General features: G+C 34.5%; 1 protein-coding gene across 3 annotated transcripts in view; it reads right to left on the bottom strand.

The window, feature by feature from the left end:
* Foxp2 (forkhead box P2) overlaps positions 1-21,966 on the bottom strand; it is a 513,305-nt gene that overhangs the window by 388,286 nt on the left and 103,053 nt on the right. The window contains exon 3 of one of the 3 annotated variants that reach the window (XM_069996601.1): positions 21,140-21,224. The exons of the other annotated variants lie outside the window; for them this stretch is intronic. The gene's annotated coding sequence lies outside the window, so the exon portion shown is untranslated. The remainder of the gene's footprint in view (positions 1-21,139; positions 21,225-21,966) is intronic. 3 annotated transcript variants of the gene reach the window in all.

The raw sequence follows: 21,966 nt of genomic DNA, 5'->3' as shown, positions 1-21,966 counted from the left end.
TCCTGTTCTGCAAAAGAGAAAGGGCCTCATGAACAAAAAACTACTTTTATGTAATTTAATAAACCAAATTTATAATACACATACAGCTCACAAACTGTATATTCTAAACTGTTGATCCCTAGGAAAATATATTCTCATAGTAATTCAATAAACTAAGTTATTTAGTTATAAACACTAATTTCAAGAGACTAGTTAACATTCATCTATTCTCAGAGAAATAAATCCATTTTATAGGTGAAGGCTCGGATTTCAGACCCTAACAGCAAAATGTGTATTCTTCATGGAGTATTAGGAATGGCTTTCAATCTGCCACCTCTGTTGAAAATAAGTGGACATTTTCATTTCTACAAACAATTTATTTTTCCTTTCTTTATTGTTAATTCTAAGCTATTGCCAGGAAGACAATTATCTCCAACAAAGAGTTAGCTTATAATTCTGTGATTTACTTCATTTGTCCTATTTAGTGACAAATAACATCCAAACTATTTTATTAAGTAACCAGATAGGTACTAAATATCAATGTATTATCAATCAGAATAAGTATACTAGCTATCTAATTATATACTCATATATATGATTAGTATATGATGTCTTCTTAAATAATTGTTACTATTAATGTGTTGTACAGAGGAGATACCATTTTGTAAGTCAGGTAATTAGTATATGTTTTTAACTATGTCACCCCTTAATATATTTTATTGATAATAACTATGACTTTTATATTGGTATGGTAGTTTACTTAGCATATCTGGATAAAACCAGACTTTAGTAATGTGTTCAACTTAATTTATGAGATTTTAATTTGTTTGATATTTTTAAGATGGCAAACAGTTAAAAAGGGTATATGGAAAACTCAATATTTTATCTCAAAATAAAAATCCACAAAATTTAATATTAATTCAGCCCCCGGAAATTAGAAATGCACCCTTCCATTAAAACATTTTCTTTGTGCCTTTATTGGAACTTGAACTCAGGGCTTTGTGCTCTCATGTGGCTTTCTCACTCAAAGATGGTGCTTTACCATTTGAGCCACACCTCCACTTCCAGCTTTGCGGTGATTAATTGGAAATATAAGTGTTCTGAACATCTCTGCCTGGGCTGGCTTTAAACTATGATCTTCAGATCTCGGACTCCTAAGAAGGTAGGATTATAGGTGGGAGCAACTAGCATCTGGATACCTAAGATATTATAGTTTGTCAGCTACAAAAACATAATGCAAATTACAATTCACAATTAGAGACCAAAATTGCAGTGAATATACATACAGTATAAATAATCCATAAAAATAGAAACAGGAAAATACTTTTCTTATTTTTTTTACATTTAAACTTACCTTGCCCAAACTTTGTCTTTTATCAGATGAGTACAATATTTATCTACTCTGACTACCACACAAAAGATTTGAAGTCATGGTTGGTGTATATAACTGTAAAAATGGAACTCAGAGATACCAAACAAAATCACAAGTACAACTGGTAAGATCTAATTAGAAGATCTTATGAGGACCCTTTATTTCTTTCCCTTCTATTCACAAGAGGGGAATGTTGAACAAAAAAAGTTATTGCTTTCATTCTATCCCCTACTGACCCCTTAGCATGTGACTGGGAAGTTTAAGAGAATATGCTAGATGTGTGACTTAATTGCTTTTGTTTCAGTTAGATCTGCCTAGAGAAAGATACATGCAAGCTTCTTTTTATGCATCCTTCTAATGGTAGATGTCTGTGGATGTCCAGCTGGGTAGAGAGAATGGCTGGGTAGAGAGAATGCCTAATTTAGAGATGAAACCTATTTTATCTGCACATGTAAGTTGTCCTCCAAGTCAGCCTCTACCATCATAAAACTATTACTTTGATCTCCATCTGCTTGGCACCTGTGTCAGTCTCTTAGAAGTTTCTGAACATTAGAGGAAACTTGTTTGATTTTCTGAGTGGTTGGATGAAAGAGGGCAGAGATCTGTGGAGACTTTGTACTGTTAAGATTGTCTATTCACATTCATTCACTCATTCTGTAAATATTTATACCTAGTCCTAGTACCTACTATGTGTCCAGTTCTGGTCTAGACATGAAGTTATGTGTGAGAAGATAAACAAACCTAATGTCTTAGGAAAAGAACTGTAGTTACATATCACAAAGGTCTGCTAGTAGGGAGACAAGAAGACCAACGAAGGTGTTTTCTTTCCATAAATTTAAGAGTACAAAATATAGTCTTAGATTGTATTGGTTATAATAAAATAAACTATCAATATAACAAACTGTAGACTTTCAACCATTTTGATCTACAAAAACAGTAGTTTTATGCAAAACTAGACTAATTTAATATAAATGAGCAAATTCCATTTTCCTGGAACCATACAAACAACTGCAGACATCTTGAAAAATCTGCAATAAATTTAATTTAATGAATATTTACAAATAGAAATTTTTATTTAAAAATTGATGTTGGAAAAGTTATTTTTCAGAATGATTGGATAAAGTAACCTAAGAAATACTAAGTTTGGTTAGGATACAATGAAATATTAAGAATTCATTGTAATAATAATACTTACTCATTCTAAAAAGTTATTCTGAGGCTTGATGTATTTTAAAATATTAACTCTGATCTGGGTGCCAGTGTCTCATGTTTGTAAGCCTAGTTAATTTGGATGCTGAGATCTGAGGATGGCAGTTTGAAGCTGTGGGGAGGGGGAACAGGAAAGTCCGTATGACAACTATCTTCAATTAACAAGCAAAAGGCCAGAAGGAGAGCTATGGTTCAATTGGTAGACTGTTAGCTTTGAGTGAAATAGCTAAGAGACTGTGCCCACATATTGATTTCAAGCCCTGAGTACAAACTCTCTCTCTCATTCTCTCTCTCTCTTTCTCTCTCTCTTTCTCTTTCACACACACCCACACATACACACATACAAACACACACACACACACACTATGTATATATATATATATATATATAATAGTAACTGAAAAATTATTATTGAATGTGCAATCCATGGTTGATTATTTTTATATTTTCTAAACATTAAAATACAAAATGTTTTAAAACATCTACAAATGGGATTTCTTTACATAAATTTAGGTATTAAACAACAGCAAAAAACAACAGAAAATATAATCCTATTTCTGAAAGATTATAAATATAAGGAAAGCATTATGGAAAAGATAACACTTCCCCAACTGGTCTGAGAGTTCTTCTGTTCCTTAGGAAATTAAATTTGAGAACAAATGGCATATTCAGTCTTGGATGATGCAAAGTAAGGCAGTGAGGGTAAACAGAGGAAAAACATGGTTATAACATCAGGAACAAGAAGACAAGGCTTTCCTGAGCAGTGGCCCAGAAGAAACAGAGTTGGCCTGCAAAACTTCATGGCCCTCCATTCCAGCCTATGATAACACCAGGGCCATAGCTTGATTGTCACTGCACAGGAAGAATGGAACACTAGTTTATTACAAGTCTGTGAGCTTTAGTCAGCAGTCACAGTAAGGACAATCTAAGATGATATCCTAAAATGCAGTCCTAATCTCAGTCACCAATAAGATTAGGTTTGCCAAATCAACAATCCTAAGAAATCTAAATTTAAAAGTCAAACAATTTCTACTTTGGGTGTTTGTTAAGTCATTATTTGACTTCCTAAATGTGTCAAACTTTGTGCCACATGATGTTAAGCATGTGAACTCTTACAACACTCATTTTTATACAAGGTACCCTCTATGACTTTAAACTAGCTAGTCCCTTTGCACCTATATAAAATAGACATAAGTACATCAATACTATGAAGAATAATGAATAACTAGAAGAATCTGATACAGAGAAAATACACAAGCTATAAACTGGGGTCATTATGCTTGGATCTGGTGGCTTACACCTGTAATCCTAACTTCTCAGGAGGCTGAGATCTAAAGATCATAGTTGGAAGGAAGCCAGGCAGAAAAGTCCATGAGATTCTTATCTCCAATTAATCATCAGAAAATCAGAAGTGGGGCTGTGGCTCAAAGTAGTAGAGCACTAGCTTTGAGCAAAAATGCTCAGGGACAAGGCTCAGGTCCTGAATTGAAGCCCAATGAACAATAAAAGCAAAGAAACAAACAAAACACATTTGGTTCATTATGAAAACAAAAAGATTAAAAATTTGTTAGTCATAATTTCAGAAAAAAATATTTGAAATGATCATGTCCAATAAAAATTAGTGACATTATCCATCTTCCAGCTTCCCCCACCATCATTTCTAAAATATCATTTAAGACAATCTACACGCATATTTCCAGCTATAATTTTTGTTTTACTTAGGTAAGGATGTATTTACTAAATCTGTGCAGCAAGGAGCTCTGGTTTGATTTAAATATCTGTATCTGTTTATCAAGGTTTAAAAGAGTTTCCAGATTTATACGAAACTGATTCTTATTCGTTTTCTGAGATTGATTAAGTTTTCAAAATATATACTACATTGTGTAATTTCTTTCCTGTCACTTTTAATCATTGCTAGCAAGTGAAGCTTGAATCAAAATAAATATGGCTCAGATTGTATTTGGGTCACATTTAAGAGTCATCTGAGGATAAACTCAGACAAATAGTTAGATTTTCAAATGATAAGGCTGAGTTTTTATGAACTTTAATATACTTTTTTAATGCTTTCTGGAAAATATTTCAGGCTGGGAGATAAAATTCAATCCATAGGAAGGAATTAATAAGGAAGGAATTAAGTATTTACAAATAAAATAGATCAAACAGGAATGTGGGCCACATCAACAAGCTACACTAGAATATTATTCAAGTAATCAAAATGTGCATCTCTTGATCTTCTTAAGATATTTGCAGATAAAACTTTATATTTATGGGGTTGGGAAGGTGGCTCTGTGGTAGAGCTCTTGCCTTGCATGCCTGAGGCCCTGGGTTCAATTCCTCAACATCACATAAGCAAAAAGAAAAAAGCCGGAAGGGATGCTGTGGCTCAAGTTGTAGAGCTCTAGCCTTGAGCTGAAGAGCTGAGGGACAGCGCTCAGGCCCAGAGTTCAGGCCCACAACTGGACCCCCCCAAAAAAAACCTTTATATTTATGAATTTTTTTCTCTAAAACTACATACAGTCTTTGCTTTAAAGCACAGTAAAGAGAAGAGTTAAATGAAGAGCCAATGATTAGGGTGTGACTCAGCTGCACCAAGCATAGAGACATACCCAACTAGGATGTGCATGTGACTTTCAGAAACACTCCTAGTATGAGGTAATTTCTAAACAAGACTAAGTAAATAAGATCAGCAGTAAGCAGTTTGGAAATAAGTGCATCGTTGATTAAGAAAACAATGGGGTAATAAATACCACTAACAGAGAAATCTGCAATTCCTGTTTGCCTTTTCAGGAAAAACAAAATATTTAACCAGCTCTGTAATACTGGTATGCTGCCCATAAAGTTCATAAATCAAAGCCAGCAATCATTTATTCAAAGTTTACCACATACAAGACACTGTACTTAGAGGAAGTAAATAAGACCTTACTTTCTTACATATATTATGTCCAGAGCAGACGCCAAAGCTGGCACCAAGAAAGTCCATTTACTTCCACAGCTTTTTCCACCACACATTTTTTCCAGTCTCCAGGCAATATTCACTTACAGGATGTTGTTGTTGTTGTTGTTTTTCTCAGAAAAATACTTTCCCCGCCCTTGTTTTTCCATCTTATTTTATTCCTATTTTAAATTTATGCCATCTTGTTGTATTTTCTGTATCCTAAATTGCTTTTAATCCATTATAGAAAGAGACAGAGTATAAACAACTAGAGAAAAAGAAGCAAAAACATTTAGAGGAAAGTCAAGATGTCCCAGGAAAGATTTGTAGGTTAGATTTTATATGTCAAAATCTTTTTTTTTTTCAGCCTGCATGTTAATCTTAGAATAGAAATGCTCAGATTATAATGCTACTACCTCAATGGACAGGAAACTTAAGGCAGGCTTCTGATTTTCCCAAAGGTTCAGCTTGCTTATCTATGAAGGAAAAATAGCCCCCAGGTCCCAGGATTGTGTTCTTACATATTTAGATGGCAAGCAAGAGATATGCAATAAAAGTCAAATGTATGTCCTCCTTTTATAAATTTTATTATAAATCTTATAATAATATCAAAATAAAATGTTCTCAGAAGATATGCCGTTATCCAAAATAGGAGGCATATCTTAAGTGGTAGATCATTTACCAAGCAAGCAGGGGGCTCTGGATTTCAATCCCCACTAGATTCCCCAAATGAACAAATGAGTAAATAAATTGATACATGAAATGAATGAATGAATGAATGAATTAGACAGATGAAGGAAAATTAAAAGATGAAACTGAAAGTATTTTGAAAAATTATTAATATTTTTACCAGCAATGTACAAGTCTGACCATGGAAAAACAGTAAGAAAGATAATTTCAGAATGAAATTATTTTAGAGACTTGGCCACATTTTCTTTTTTTTTTAATTGTGAAAATACCGTACAGAGGGATTACAATTGCATGGGCAAGATAATGAGTACATTTCTTATCAAGCATTGTTGCCTCCTCCTTTGTTTTCCCTTCCCATCCTGTCCAATACCCTCTCCCCACTCCCCCACACCTGATCCTCCCACACACACACCAAATTGCCCCATTTGTTAGGAAATGGAAAGACTTGGAAAAAAATTACATTAAGTGAAAGTAAGCCAGGCCCAAAGAAACATAGGTCCCATGATTTCCTTATTTGCAATAACTAGTATATGTCTGAGTCAAGCAGAAAAGGTCAGATAAGTTGATGTTAGGGAAATGAACACCAAGGTAAGTATTTAAATGTTATTTTGTCTTTCATGCAATTGTTTCTAACATATTTATAAGATGATTTCTTTGTTGCTTTGTATGTCCCTCCCCCACGATATGACCCCTGCTTTAACGGTATTTGATGTTGTTGTAATTTGTGGAGGGGAAGGAAAAAACCAAATCGTTTAAATAGGGATACGGGTGGGCCCAGAGCAACAATGAGATGTACAAATGTTATGTCGAAAACCTTCACATTGTCTTTTAGGTAGGATAATAACCTTGAAGACTTTTCAAAATGAAACAAAATATACATTTTTATGAAGAAAATAGTTTTTTGCTTTCTCTCAATGTCTGCTGCTTAGTATACTCAGGACCCTCAGAAAATGTGCATGAAATCATAGGATAGATACTATCCTGCTACATTAGTTTTGAAAGATTGCCAAGAAATATGTTTATTTCTAAATAGCATAGAGAAACCAGACACTGGTAAGCTTACTTACTCAGAAGGCTGAGATCTAAGAATTGCAGTTAAAATCTGATCTTTACCAGGATAGGTGATGAGATTTTTATCTACAATTAACCCACAAAAAGTCAGAAGTGGTAGAATGCCATCCTTGGGTTAAAAAAATTAATTAATTAATTAATTAATTAATAACACAGAAAGCTAAGAGACTGAATCCTAACCCTGAGTTCAAGTGCCAAGATTGCCAAAAGGAAATAATATAATATAGCATAAAATAATATAGCATAGAGACATTATTAAATTGAATTCAAGAATTCATTGATTTGTTTAAAAATTAAGTTTTCAATAATAATTTTCACTTGAAATAGGGTCTTTCAGGCACTCTCCCTAAGTTGGTTTATTAAACTAATCAATCAAAAAGTCAGCAGGATTTTGTCCTTGGTAAGATAGGCACAGTAGATTGAAATTGTATATATAAGTTAAAAACAGGACAGCTAAAATAAATTTTAATAAGATCTATCCTGAGTGTGGGCTATGCAGGAGGTGAATGTCTGAAGATTCTAAGCCAGCCTTGGCAGGAAAGTCTTTGAGACTCTTATCTACAAATAAACCACCAAAAAGCCCTAAGTAGAGTTATGGCTTATAGTGATAAAGTGCTAGTTTGGATCAAAAAAGCTCAAAAACAGCACCCAGACCCTGAGTTCAGGCCCAAGAAAAGCCTCCCCCATCACGCTAAAAAAAAAATTACAAATCTTATCAGTGTATAATGTTAAAACTCACACAATTAAAATGACACTAAATTGAAAAGACATGCAAATATCAATGAACTAAATTTGAGAATAACACAGTCCATGGAACTCTTATATCCAATTAACCACAAAAAGGAGAAAAGTGGAACTGTGGCTCAAGGGGTAGAGCACTAAACCTTGAGCAAAAGACTTCAGGGACAGTAACACACACACACACACACACACACACACACACACACACACACACACACACACACACACACACACACACACACACAGACACACACACACACACACACACACACACACACACACACACACACACACACACACTTCAAATAAGCCTTGAATCCTTGAATAAGTATACCTCATCGATTTTCTTGTAGTGCCAAAATATCTTAAGGGGAAAGGATAGTCTTTTCTACAGATGACCAACCCTTTCATATTACACAAAAAGGAAAACAGAATGGATCTTCAATATAAATATAAAAAGGAATACTATAAAATTTCAGAAATAAAATATAATAAAAATCTTCATTACCTTACTCATAAATTACTAGATGCATGATCAAAAGATAATCAATTAAAAATTGATCAATAATCCTTATTTTCAATTATCCTAAAATTCATCATAGTTAAAATATATTTGTTAATTAAAATTTCATTCAGAAAATGAAAGGAGCAACTACTCATTAAGAAAAATATTTGCAAATCATATATCTCATTAAGGACTTGTACAGAGTAAATAATTTACACAACTCAATAGGAAAAGACCTAACAACCCACATGAGATTAAACAGAAGAGTTGCTAATTTACCATAGAAGATGTACAAATGGCCACATTTATATCATTAATCATAAGGGAAATGCAGATTAAAACATAATAGCATCATTCTATACCTTTTACAAAGGCTTGTATCAGAAAGACTAAAGATACTAGATTAAAAAACATGTAGACAAACAAATTCTTGTACTTTTCTGGTAAAAATATTAATAATTTTTCAAAATACTTTCAGTTTAATATTTTAATTTTTCCTTCTTTTCATGTATCTAATTCATTTCATGTATCGAACTTATTCATTTATTCATTTGGGGTATATAGTGGGGGATTGAAATCCAGACCCCCTGCTTGCTAGGTAAATGCTCTACCACTTAAGAACATGCCTCCAGTCCTTTTACTTTTTGGTTTGTTTGTTTTTTAGTTTGGGTGTCTGATTTTGCCTGGGCAAACCTCTGACAAGATCATAATCATCCTCCCTCAGCCTCCCAAGTAGCTGGGATGACAGGCTTGTATCATTTGCCTACCTATTTTGTTTTGTTTTGTTTTTGAGAAAGGATCATTCTATATATTCATGGCATTCCTCAGGTTTACCATGTAGCCTAGGCTGACCTCAAACCATCAATCCTCATTTGTTAGACTCAGAGATTTTTTTTTGTTGACACAAACATGCCTAGCAGATATGTATGATCTTTGTAATTATATTCCTGGAAAATTAACTAAGCAAATGAAGATATATGTTCACACAGTTAAACATTGATGTTTGTAGCAATATTATTATAACCCATACCAGGTAACAATCAAAATGCCTAGGAACTGGTGAATCAATAAATAAATGTAGATCTACACAACAAAATACTAATCAAAGATAAAAAAGACTTCAAGCCATGCTATAGCATAGATAAATCTCAAAACTACATTAATGTGGAAAAGTCAGACACAAAAGATTTTAAAGTTCCATTAACAAAAATCAAAAAAAATTCCTAGATAGACAAAGCTATGAAAAGAGAATGCAGATCAGCAGCAGCCTGGCCTGGTACTGGGAGAATCATTTTGAAAGCAAATGAACAGAAGGAAATGGAAGTGGGGGGGTGGGGGGAGGGTGTCTCAGTGGTCATAGTGATGAGTATACAACTCTAAACATACTAAAATCATTGAACTATATAATTACAATGTGAGGCTATTATGGTATGAAAATTATACCTCATAAAAGCTATTAAAACAAACTGGGTGTGATGGCCCACTAATGTAATCTTAGCTATTCGGGAGGCTAAGATCGGAAAGATCATGGTTCAAGGCCAGCTTGGACAAAAAGTTTTTGAAATCTCATCTCAACAAATACAAAAGATGGACAGAGTGGCATTGGCCTGTCATACCATTTTGGATAGAAGCATAAATCAGAGGATCTTTTTTCAAGTCAGTATGGGCAAAAAGTCAAATCTTATTCCAGCAACAATAAAAGCATAAAGGACTGTAGTAATAGCTTAACTAGTAAGTAGAATACTTGCTTAGTAAACACAAGGTCTTGAGTTCAAACTTGACTGCCACATACAACAGCTGTTAAAACAATAATATGTATAAAGTTCCACATTTACCATCTACCATTTTCAGCCTGGTGCTGGTGTCTCACGCCTGTGATCCTAGCTACTCTAACAGCTGAAATCTGAACGCAACTCAAAGCCAACCCAGGTATAAAAGTCCATGAGACTCTTATCTAAAAAAAAACAAAACCAAAACAAAACAAAAAAAAAAAAACAGAAAAAGTCAGAAGACCCAGGGGGGAAAATGCACCATAACTCAATGATAACTCAATGTAATATTAGTTTGAGATGTAAAGCACTAAAGAAGACACACACTGGAAATATTGTAACTATTTTCAAATACTTACTGATATGCAAAATGTTCCTCAAAGCATGACTAAGACTAGTGGACCATAATTAAAACAAATAAGTTTTCAAATGCCACTCAGCACAATGAGAATTCCAAAATAAGAGCTAAACTTTTTTTTCCCCTTAAATGAGAGTCAACAAATATAAGTTTTAAACAACACATACAGTATGCCTGCTGCTCCAGGAGTCTGTGTGCTAGTCATTATTGAAAATGATTAGCTGATCATTTATTTTGGATTGTTCAAAGTTGATCAGAACGGAATGAAAATGCAGTCATCCAGATGACCTCTAAAAGTTATTTCTCTTTGTTTTATTGTGAAAATACGGTATAGAGGGGTTACAATTACATGAGCAAGGTAATGAGTACATTTCTTATCAAGCATTGCTGCCTCCTCCTTTGTTTCCCCTTCCCATCCCTTCCCATCTCCCGCCTCCCGCCCCTCCTACACCCTCCCCTCCTTCACCCCCCCCCAACCGGGGGCCAAAGTTGTAAAGCTCGTTTTTCGACAGAACATCTTGCACATCTCATTGTTGCATTTTCTTCAGGTTGTTTTATGATTACTTTATTTCTGCCACTATACCTACAATTTAAAAAGGAGGCAGGTAATGATGCAAATACAATATCAATGCAACAGTGGAGACTAGGTTCCTCCATTTTGCTGATAAATCAGATGCCTATAGGATCTCAAGGTGCAGCTGTAAAAGCTCTGGAGGAACATATGGAAACTATCATCAGTGGCAAGTAGGGAGACATGTCTCATGGCACTGGAATAATGGTTACCTTATAGGGCTCGAACTTTGGGCCTGGGCGCTGTCCCTCATCTCTTCAGCTCAAGGTTAGCCACAGAGCCACTTCCTGTTTTCTGGTGATTAATTGAAGCTAAGAGTCTCATGGACTTTCCTGCCTGGGCTGGCTTTGAATCGTGATCCTCAGATCTCATCCTCCTGAGTAGCTAGGACACATGAGCCTCCTGTGCCGGGCACTAAGATATATTTTTGATACCAATTTTCAAAAAATTGTTAGTGATTTAAAAAAAAATATTTTGAGTTCAAGAAAATAGGGCATTAATCTAAAATTCTATCTTGTTCACATTTCTTTAAAAAAACAGTTTAATAGTATAAAATTAATAGAATTACATAAAAATATTCCAAGTAACATTTAAAATCCAAATAAATTTCTCATTGTCTATAAAAAACTTTGATATGAGCTTAAGTAAAACTATTGTTTCAGGACTTAGGTCTGTAGTAAGGCCTGAAATAGTCATTGCTCTTTGTAGGTGGGAGAGTGAGAAAAAGAAAAAATGGGGAAGTAGGGAGGTGGGGAGTAGAGAGGAGAGTGGGTAGGATAGAGTGGAATCAACTAACAAAATACTGCTGAATGCTTCTGCTCCACCATCAGACAAAAGGAAATAATGTTAGCTGTTGCTAACATTTCTTATTTCTTAATGTTTTGGAGACAACGCTAAAGATAATTTCAAAAAAAAAGAAAGAATAGAAAAAGAAGGCATCAAGATTAGAAATAAAGAAGCAAATATATTTGTATTTGCAAAACCCATGAGCTTACATATAGAAAAATCTAAGAAACCCACACACATACATACATACAAACTCTGTTAAAAATAAGTTCAGCGAGCTGGGAAAGTGGCTCAGTGGTAGAGTGCTTGCCTCGCATGCATGAGGCCCTGGGTTCCTCATCACCACATAAGCAGAAAAAGCTGGAAGTGGCACTGTGGCTCAAGTGGTAGAGCGCTATCCTTGAGCTGAAGAGCTAAAAGATAGAGTCCAGGCCCAGAGTTCAGGCCCCAGGATGGACAAAATAAAATAAGTTCAGTAAGGTATCCAGACAAAAGATTAAATGCACAAAAAACTATTATTTTCTTCTGTACTATTAGTGAACAATCTAAAACAATATTAATAAAACAACTTACAATAACATCACAAGTAAGAAAATAGCTAGGAAGAAATTCATCAAAATCAATGTAAGATCTAAACACTGAGAAATACCAAATATCACTGAATGATTTGAGTGAATGGGAAAACATCCAATGCATATATATTTGAAGATTTAATATTAGTAACATGACAATATAACCAAAGTTTACTAATATATTCAAACAATTCCAGATGCCTTTTTCATAAAATTGGCAAACTGAGCCTGAAATTCATAATAGACCCATAAATTGGAACATTCATCCTTCCTGATTTTAAAACTTGCTACATAAATACCAAGTCAGACAACAAAACCTTTACAGATGATAAATATATAAATTAGTGAAGAGTTAATTGAAGGTTTAGAAATAAAATCTTAAATGTATGGTCATTGTATTTTTTCCCCAAAAGAACACAACTTATCTGAGAAGATAGTATTGCAAGTCATGCTAAAACCAGCAGATATTTACCCACAAAAGAACAAATTTATGATCCTCTCTATATGATAAATCTAAAAATTTATGAGAATATACAGGAGTAAACCTTTGTTTGCTTGGAAGATTCAAGACTAAATGTATACTTGACATAACAAAAAAAGTCAAACTGTCAAAAATTAAGTGATTCTAAGGATATTAATAAGAAAGCAAAAATATAACCCCCACAGAGTTGTTGAAAATATTTACAAACAGGCTGAGAAGGGAGTAGTATGAGAGAACATAAAGAATTCTTATAATCAACAATAAAAACAAACACCCTATTTATTAAATGAATAGAAGGCTGAAATAGACTCTTCTCCAAACAATATATGATATGGTCAGTTAGTACATGAAATGATGCCAACAACATGTAGCTACTGCTTCATACTCATTAGGGAGTCTAATGTAAGAATAGAGTAAATAAAAATTGGAGCCCTCTGGTAGGATGATTAAATAATGCAGACACTCAAAAAAGCTTGACAGTTCCTCAAAATGTTTAGTGTAAAAGTATAAATGCGGAACGAACAACTGAAAGAACTGAAAACATATTCACATAAAAGTGTGACTATTAACATACATGTAATTTATTTATGTATTTATTTTGAGCCTTGAGTTCTCAGGGCCTGGGTGCTATACCTTAGCTTTTGCTCAAAGATAGTGCTCTAACACTTGAACCGTAGATACAGTTCTAGTGCTCTGTTTCTGTCTCTGTCTCTGTTTCTGTTTCTGTCTCTCTCTGTCTCTCTGTCCCTCTCTGTGTCTCTGTCTGTCTGTCTGTTTCTGTCTCTGTCTCTGTCTCTGTCTCTCTCTCTCTCTGTCTCTCTCTGTCTCTCTCTGTCTCTCTCTGTCTCTCTGTCTCTCTCTCTCTCTCTCTCTCTCTCTCTCTCTCTCCCTCTCTCTCTCTCTTTCTCTTTCTCTCTCTCTTTTATGGTGGTTAATTAGATAAGAGAGTCTGACAGACTTTCTTGCCTGGACAGACTTCAAACCTTAATGTTCAGATTAAGCTGTGAGCCAACAGTGCCCTGCAGAAACATTTTTCTTAATACCAATAAGTGGAAATAACAAATCTTTACTTATTAATCTTCACTATATAATAGCTAAAACTGTAAATAACAAATTTTCACTAACAAAAAAACAGCAATATAGTATATCTATACTGCTAAATGGTATTTAGCCATAAAAAGTGAAGCACACCTACTTTCTAATAGATGAACCTTGAAAGCATTACATTAGCTGAAAGAAGCCAGAAGAAAAAAGGATGATATTCTATTTATTTTCATAAAACAAAGAAAGCAGAGTAAGGGTAAACACAGGTTGGAGGGAGGGGAAGGTAATGTCAGAATCATTAATTGTTACTTTCTTTATAAAATGATAAAGATCTTAAAATTGATGGTTTCATAAATTTGAGACTCTAGTAGAGTAATACCAAATTATACACTTTAAAGTGATGAATTTTATGGTGTGTGAATTATTTCTCAATAAAGCTGAAATGAAAAAATAAACCAAGGGGAAGGAGAGACAAAAAACAGTAACGGATGATAAATATGATTCAAAGTATTTTATATGCATGTATGCAAATATCACTATGAAATACATTACTTTGTAGAATTAATATACACTAATAAAAAAGAAAAAAAGTCAAAGTTGAAGGCATATTTAACATTATGTTCATTTAAAAACAGATAATAAGCTGGGCGCTGATGGCTGATGCTTGTAATTCTAGTTACCCAGGAGGCTGAGATCTAATGATGAAGGTTTGAAGACAGCCCAGGCACAAAAGTCCTGGTTAAACTCTCATTTCCAATTAACTAAGTCAAAACAGGAAGTGGAACTGTGGCTTGAGCAAAAGAACTCAAGGACAGCACCTAGGTCCTGAGATCAAACCACAACCAAAAGAAAAAAAGATTAAAAAAATCTATAAAAGATAGATCATTATATAATAAAAAGAGATTTGGAATGGAAAAATGACTCACAATACTTTTATCTCAACAGGAGAAAATGGCACATATAAAACCAAGCAAATATACAAAATAATGAGTGGTATAACATGGAAAGAATACTGAATGCCTCCTTTAACAGGTAATCAGACAAGCTATGGCAGGAATTTTGCCTAAAGAAAATGAAGGGAATGATCACAAAGGAGAGAGAAAAGATATGCTTGCCTGGAGCAGGAAATGCAAATGCCTTTAGCCCAGAGATCCCTTGGCATGTTTGAGAACCTCATGGGCCTGTATCCAAAGCAAACCATCTGAGGAGAAGTAGCATATATTGACAGGAGGTAGATCAGGAAGAATATAGAGGCCACAGTAACCAACTTGGATTATTAACCTCGCTTCCTTGGAAAACCATTGGAAGATTTTATTATAATGACATCAGATTAAGGTATTTTTTAAAGGTTGTCTTGTCGGTCATTGGGAGAATGGATTAAAAGACAAGAAGGGAAACCAAAAGAATAAATAGGACTCCCTAATCACTTCAGGAGATACAGGTGGATTGGACCAGGACTGGGAAAGTCTTTCTGTGCTGACTACATCTTGTATTGAAAATTCTTTCCTATTCCTTACGAGCTTCAGAGATAAAGGACTTGGGTTCCCAGCTATAGAGACAGCTGAAAGGGCAATTCCTGGAGCAGTCTTCACTAAAGAATGAATGTAGAGGCACAAGGGTCCAGCATCTTGCCTAAATGAGGGAAAGCCTAAGGGCTATTCAGTGTCAGAGCTGTCCATGTGCCCTATGAGGATATAATTTAAACCCTATTTCTCTTCCTAGTTCTCATTCTTGCCCTTCTTCCAGAAATTTTAATCTGATATTTATTATTGCAAGATGATCAACCTTTAAAGATTAGAGAACTTGAAAACACATCAGTTTTTTAAAAAATCAGTAATGTAACTTAGCACTTTGCTATACCCCATCAGTATCTCCTGTGTCTTAATTAAAATTTTTGTTTATAATTACAACTTAATAGTGTTTTAGTAACTTAGCAATAATGAAGTATATTGTGGTAACATAATTCATACCATTAATCACTTTGAAAAATCTAGGTGGAGAGATTATTTAAAGTTGTAGACAGAATCTATTAACATGGACAATTGTATTTGTTCACTACATTAATCAGAAGTAAAATTCTACAGGCACAAATAATGTTAGACTAGGATACAAAAAATATTCAAAATTTTCATCTATAATTCTGTTCTTTCACACAAGGACTGCTGTCTATATTTTCAAGATAGATATTTTAGGAGCAGGTTAATAGAAAAATAACATATAGTCACATTTTGATTATTCAGAGATGTAGAATAAATGGATTACTTAAGTCTACAAAATACTCTTAAAACCCATTTAACTCATATGTGATATTCTTGCCTAGTCAACAATTTTCAAAACTGCTCTCTAGCAGCTGAATAAATTAATTTGAATTTTACATTTTATATATGAAAAAAGTTCTAAGGCATCAGTGAACTGGCAAAGGAGGTAGCAACATGAGTACTTTTAATCAAGAGTAACAGTCCCTAAACAAATCTCAAAGTATTCTAAATCTTGAATAACTAGGTGATGTGTATTGTTTACAAAAAATAATAGAAAGAATCTTTTCTCTGGTGTTTCAGCTCAGATCTGAATTCTGTTGCCTCTTGCTTAAGGCCACTACAAGACTTACAAAGAAAAACTACGGAGTGATCTTTAATGTTAATTATGAAGATCAGAATAGGCAAAGAAAGGATTTCAGAAATTTAAAACCATCAACATTCCATACTGCAATTTATAAATAAGTCTTATTTTAATTCGATTTACTAAAATCCTCTGAAATGGCTGAACATTTAGTAAAAGATGGCTGTGAATTCCTTGAGGATAGAAAATGTGACTGGCACCATGTAGGGAATGAACTTTACAACTTTGCGAAGGGAAGAGTGGAAGAGTTAGGGAAGGGAAGTAGTAATGGGAGAAAAACAAAGGAGGGGGTAACAGCAACCTCACTGTACAGCATCTTTAAAAGAAAATAATTTTAAAAAATGTGACTGGACTTTTGTATTTTCATCTCAGCATATAGATCTCAACAGAAGAAAAAAAATGGAAAAGCCTTTAGCCTAAAACTTGCTCATACACACATTTCTCAACCAAAGTATAGTTTAAAAAATGAACATGAAGAAGTTAAGTTGGTAACAAACCATATGACCCTGTGGAGTGAAGTACTAGGTTATTTTTTTCTACTTTAATAACAGTTTCATTAGATGTTAATCTATATCTATAATATATATTATATAAATATATACATATATATTTATAATATATACATAACTATATATAATATGTGTATGGTAGAAGTATATATATATATATGTATATACATATGGGGGAAATAAGTAACGTTCTAAAAGTCATGTACTTGCTTGGCAATGATGGTTCACATCTATAATCCTAGCTACTCAAGAGGCTGATATCTGAGGAACATGGTTTGTAGTCAGCCAAGGCAGAAAAGTCAGTGAGACTTTTATCCTCAATTAACCATCAAAAAGCCACAAGTAGAGCTGTGGATTAGGTGGTAGAGTGCTAGCTTGAGCAAAATATCTTAGGAATAGCACCCAGGTCCTGAGTTCAAGCCCAAAACTTAAAGGGGGGGGCAGAAGGAGGGATGGAGAGAAGGGAAGAAGGAAGGGGGAGGGGAGGGAGGGAGGGAAGGGAAGAAGGGAGGGGGAGAGGGAGGGAGGGAGAGGGAGGGGGAGGAGGAGAGGGAGAAAAGAAGTCATGAAGTTAAGATATTCTAAGATATTGCAGAGTTATGGGTCAAACACCTGCCTTGCTGATTCAGTCCTCAGGGACTTCATAGATATCCTGTCCAATCCAACAATCACTAGCCAACATCACTAGTGAGTACTTGAAATGAGACTAGCCTGACTGAGTTAATCTATGAGCGGAAAAATATATACTAAATTAAAAATATGTTAACCATTACAGAATAATTCAATGATTTTTATATTTTCATGTCAATTACATGTCAATAATATTTTTTAACTTGGTTCTATAAAATACAATGTTATAATTAATTTTACTGCTTTTGGTGTTTTTAATGTAATTATTAAAAAATTTAATCATATGTATAGGTTGCATATTTAAGCACATGGAATTTCAGGAAATAATACACAAAGAAATACATATATTCCTCTTGAGAAATAAGATCAAGAGAAGAAATAGGCCTTTTTAACAAGAAAAATATGTAAAACCATCTACAAAATAATATATAGTATTCAATGTGAATACATAAAGTATACTTCAGTGGAGATTTCCTATAGTGTGTTAAGCTAATTCTTAAAGATTGAAGAGAAATAAATGGGAAAAGGAGAGAAAAAACTTAAAACTTAAAAAAAAATTCCAGATAGAGGAAAAATATACCCAAAAGTAATGGGGCAAGCAACAAGTGGATGAGTAGACTGGAAGTGAGAGCAGACAAAGGAATCCGCTAGATCAGGCTTGTAAGCCAGAAAAGGGCATTTAGTATTTATCAAACAGATGTTGGACACACACACACACACACACACACACACACGCACGCACGCACGCACGCACGCACGCACGCACGCACGCACACACATAATCACTTCTGAGATTTATGAAGACAGCTCAACCTATGCCTCACAAAGATCCATATGAAAAAGGATTGTTCCCCAAAGTGTGACGGTATTGAGAAGTGGTAAAGCTTTCAATAGATAGTGTAGAGGGAATTGTCTTCAGGTAATAGGATGGGGCAGGGGTGGGGGAAGGTTGCAGGAGATATTAAGATCCAGGCACTCTTGCTCTTTTATTTTAGCCAGGAGGTAGAAGAGAGGTTTTTTGTATGTTACATTAGTGTTGTTCTCCCTGGCAACTGACCAAAAGCAATAGCACATAGACCTTATGATCTGGAAAGTCTGATACTGTAAACCAAAGCTAATTAATACATATCTCTCACTGGATTGTACAAAACATAAAGAAAAAGTAAGAATAACAGAAAAGGAAACTCAAATTTACTAAGTATCTTGCCTTCAATACCTATTTTGATTACTGTTTCTAATGCAAACCAAAACAAAACATGAGAAGTAAAATACTCATGATCACCAAGTTGTCAATTTATCCCTAGAAACTACAGGGAAGAAGATGAAGATAAGTACTGATGTACGTAATTTAAAAAGGAGTTAAAGGAGAGTGTGAAGGCATCATGTCTTTATATTTATCTGTAAATTAAGCGATGGTATTTAATTGAGGACTGAAAATGGAGAGGGGGTCTCGAAAATAGTAAAAAATAATTTGTAGCAGCCACAGAAGTGAACAGAATAGCAGGCACTAATCAGGAGAATGTCATAAAAGGATTGGTAAGAGTTGTTAAACATCCATTAAACAGTAATAAAACTAGATAAATTTTATTGAGTTCTTATTATGTGCCAGCCAGGCAAAGGCTGAGCATTTTATATGCATTGTCTCATTTAATCCTCAAGACATCTAATTAGGTGAGTATAATTATAAGTCCCTATATTACATATGCAAATTAGAGATTAAGTAACTTGACCTTTTATCACAAGGCATGATTCAAACCCACTTCTGTCTGTCTCCATCCATGAAAGCAGGTCTCCAGTGGTTCTGTAATATAGAACTAAAAGCCAGTTCTGTTTCCAGAAAGAAAAGTCCTTCATTTTTAAAACAAAGATGTGTTGCAGGCTTAAAAATTTTGAAGAGACCTATCTTCTTTTCAGAATTACTCAATATCAATGTCCAAATTGAACTCTGCCTTTCAAACCTTCAAATGCCTTGTTCAAGTGTAAATATGTAACAAGTTGGCTCTGAAAAGTCTATGAATACCTATGACAGCTCTTAAACAGGTAACAGTATTTATAAGTACATCAGTATTTATGAGCACATATGACTTGAACACAGAAAGAGCTAAATCAACATTTCTTTAAAGAAAATAAAAAGAGGGGCTGGGAAGGTGGCTCTGTGGTAGAGCGCTTGTCTTGCATGCCAGAGGCCCTGGGTTCGATTCCTCAGCACCACATAAGCAAAAAGAAAAAAGCCGGAAGTAGCACTCTGGCTCAAGTGGTAGAGTGCTAGCCTTGAGCTGAAGAGCTGAGGGACAGCGCCCAGGCCCAGAGTTCAGGCCCCACGACTGGACCAAAAAAAAAAAAAAAAAAAAAAAACAAGAAAAGAAAAAGATAGGAAGCCTGAAAGGAAGGAAAAGAAGAGAAGAGAGAAGCCCAAGAAAGAGAAAGAAACCAAGAGATAAGGAAAGAAAGACACTATAGATTTTAGGGGAAAATGTATTACTCCCTACAAAGTTGGACTGTGACCAATTCTTTCAGTACTGACAAAGCACTTACTACCTCAAATATTTGACCACCTTAGAGTAATGTCAAATACAGCTTCAGACTTACTATTTCCATACACCTACTCCTTAGGAAAATTTCAGCCATTGCCTAAATTCAGAAGCAAGATGAAGGAAAGGGCTCATTTCTTATTTAACAGCAATATCACATGGGTGTCAATTGTTGGTGATTCTAATACTATATTGTCAGCTGTATGGGTATGGAAATGTCTCTTCAAGTAAATCTTTGTAGAAATTAAGCAGAAAACAATTATATAAAATTGTAGGAACAAAGTGGGTAAACTTATTGAGAAAACAAAATTGCCATCGGTAAAATTAATCAGTTTCATGGGAGGATTTTTTTCTCTAATTCCTTCAATAAGGCTATCTTAAAAAAAAAAATGTACAGGCCTCTAGGCATTCACACAGTGAAACCAAAGAAGGATAATATTAGGAGAAGAACCCAAAGGTGTAATATCTATGTGCATCTCATCATATTAAATAATGTGTATTGAAATGAACTCCAGGAAATGGAAACAAGAGGGTTTTCTTTGTTGCTTTTTTTGTTTCTGTTTTTTCTTGTTTGTTTATCTGTCTTTGAGAGGGTAAGGGGGCACAGAAATGAAGTGACAAACAGAGAACAAATACAGCAGTGGTATTCACTAGACACTATGTTTAAAATGAACTATACAACTGTGGGTGGGATGGGAGGGAAATCTGGGAGAGAGTGAGGGGTAACACAGTTCAAAAAGAAATGTATGCCGGGTGCTGGGGGCTCACACCTGTAATCCTAGCTACTCAGGAGGCTGAGATCTGAGGATCGAGGTTCAAAGCCAGCTCAGGCAGGAAAGTCCATGAGACTCTTATCTAAAAAAGAAAAAAAAAAAAAAACACTAGAAAACTGGAAGTGACATTGTGGCTCAAGCAGTAGAGCTCTCGCCTTGAGCTGAAGAGCTCAAGGACTAGTGCTCAAGCCCAGAGTTCAAGCCCCACGACCGACAAAAAAAAAAAGAAAAGAAAGAAAATAAATGTACCTGTTACCTGATTTACATAATTGTAACCTCTCTGTACATCAACTTCATAATTAAAATTTAAAAATTAACAAGAAAGAATCTTGTTTGGAGAAAAACATGTTAAGTAGCTATGATCAAGTTATAAAAGCAATACAGAGAAGAAAGGAAATTGTGTGAACAAATTAAATGCCCTTCTTGGTCCAGTAGTATCAACTCCACAATTCCCATTATTTTTTGACAGTGATAAGGATTAATTCCAGGATCCTCAGTCCTTATTGGTTCTTATTTTATTATTTATTTGTTTATTTCTTGAGATAGGATTTTACTATATAGTTGGAGCGACCATGACCTTTCTATGCAGCCTAGGTTGGCCAATTCTTGATGGTACTGTCTCTGCTTCCTAAGTGGTAGAATTAAAGACACACGTCACATACTTAGTAGAAATCCTGTCTTTCATATTAGCTGACAGAAATATCATCAGTACAGATATTAATAAAAATACCCCCAATCAGAGTTACTATGTTAAGTAGTTCAAGGTGGTTAAATAAACAGTTCATTCTTGTTGGGAGTGTTTCCTATTTCCCTATCTTCCATGT

This window comes from Dipodomys merriami, unplaced genomic scaffold (genome assembly GCF_024711535.1).
Source record: "Dipodomys merriami isolate MVZ:Mamm:240054 unplaced genomic scaffold, mDipMer1.0.p SCAF_5, whole genome shotgun sequence".
NCBI classification, from domain to species: Eukaryota; Metazoa; Chordata; class Mammalia; order Rodentia; family Heteromyidae; genus Dipodomys; species Dipodomys merriami.
Note: the sequence above shows the minus strand (reverse complement) of the source record. Positions and strands in the feature narration are given on the sequence as shown.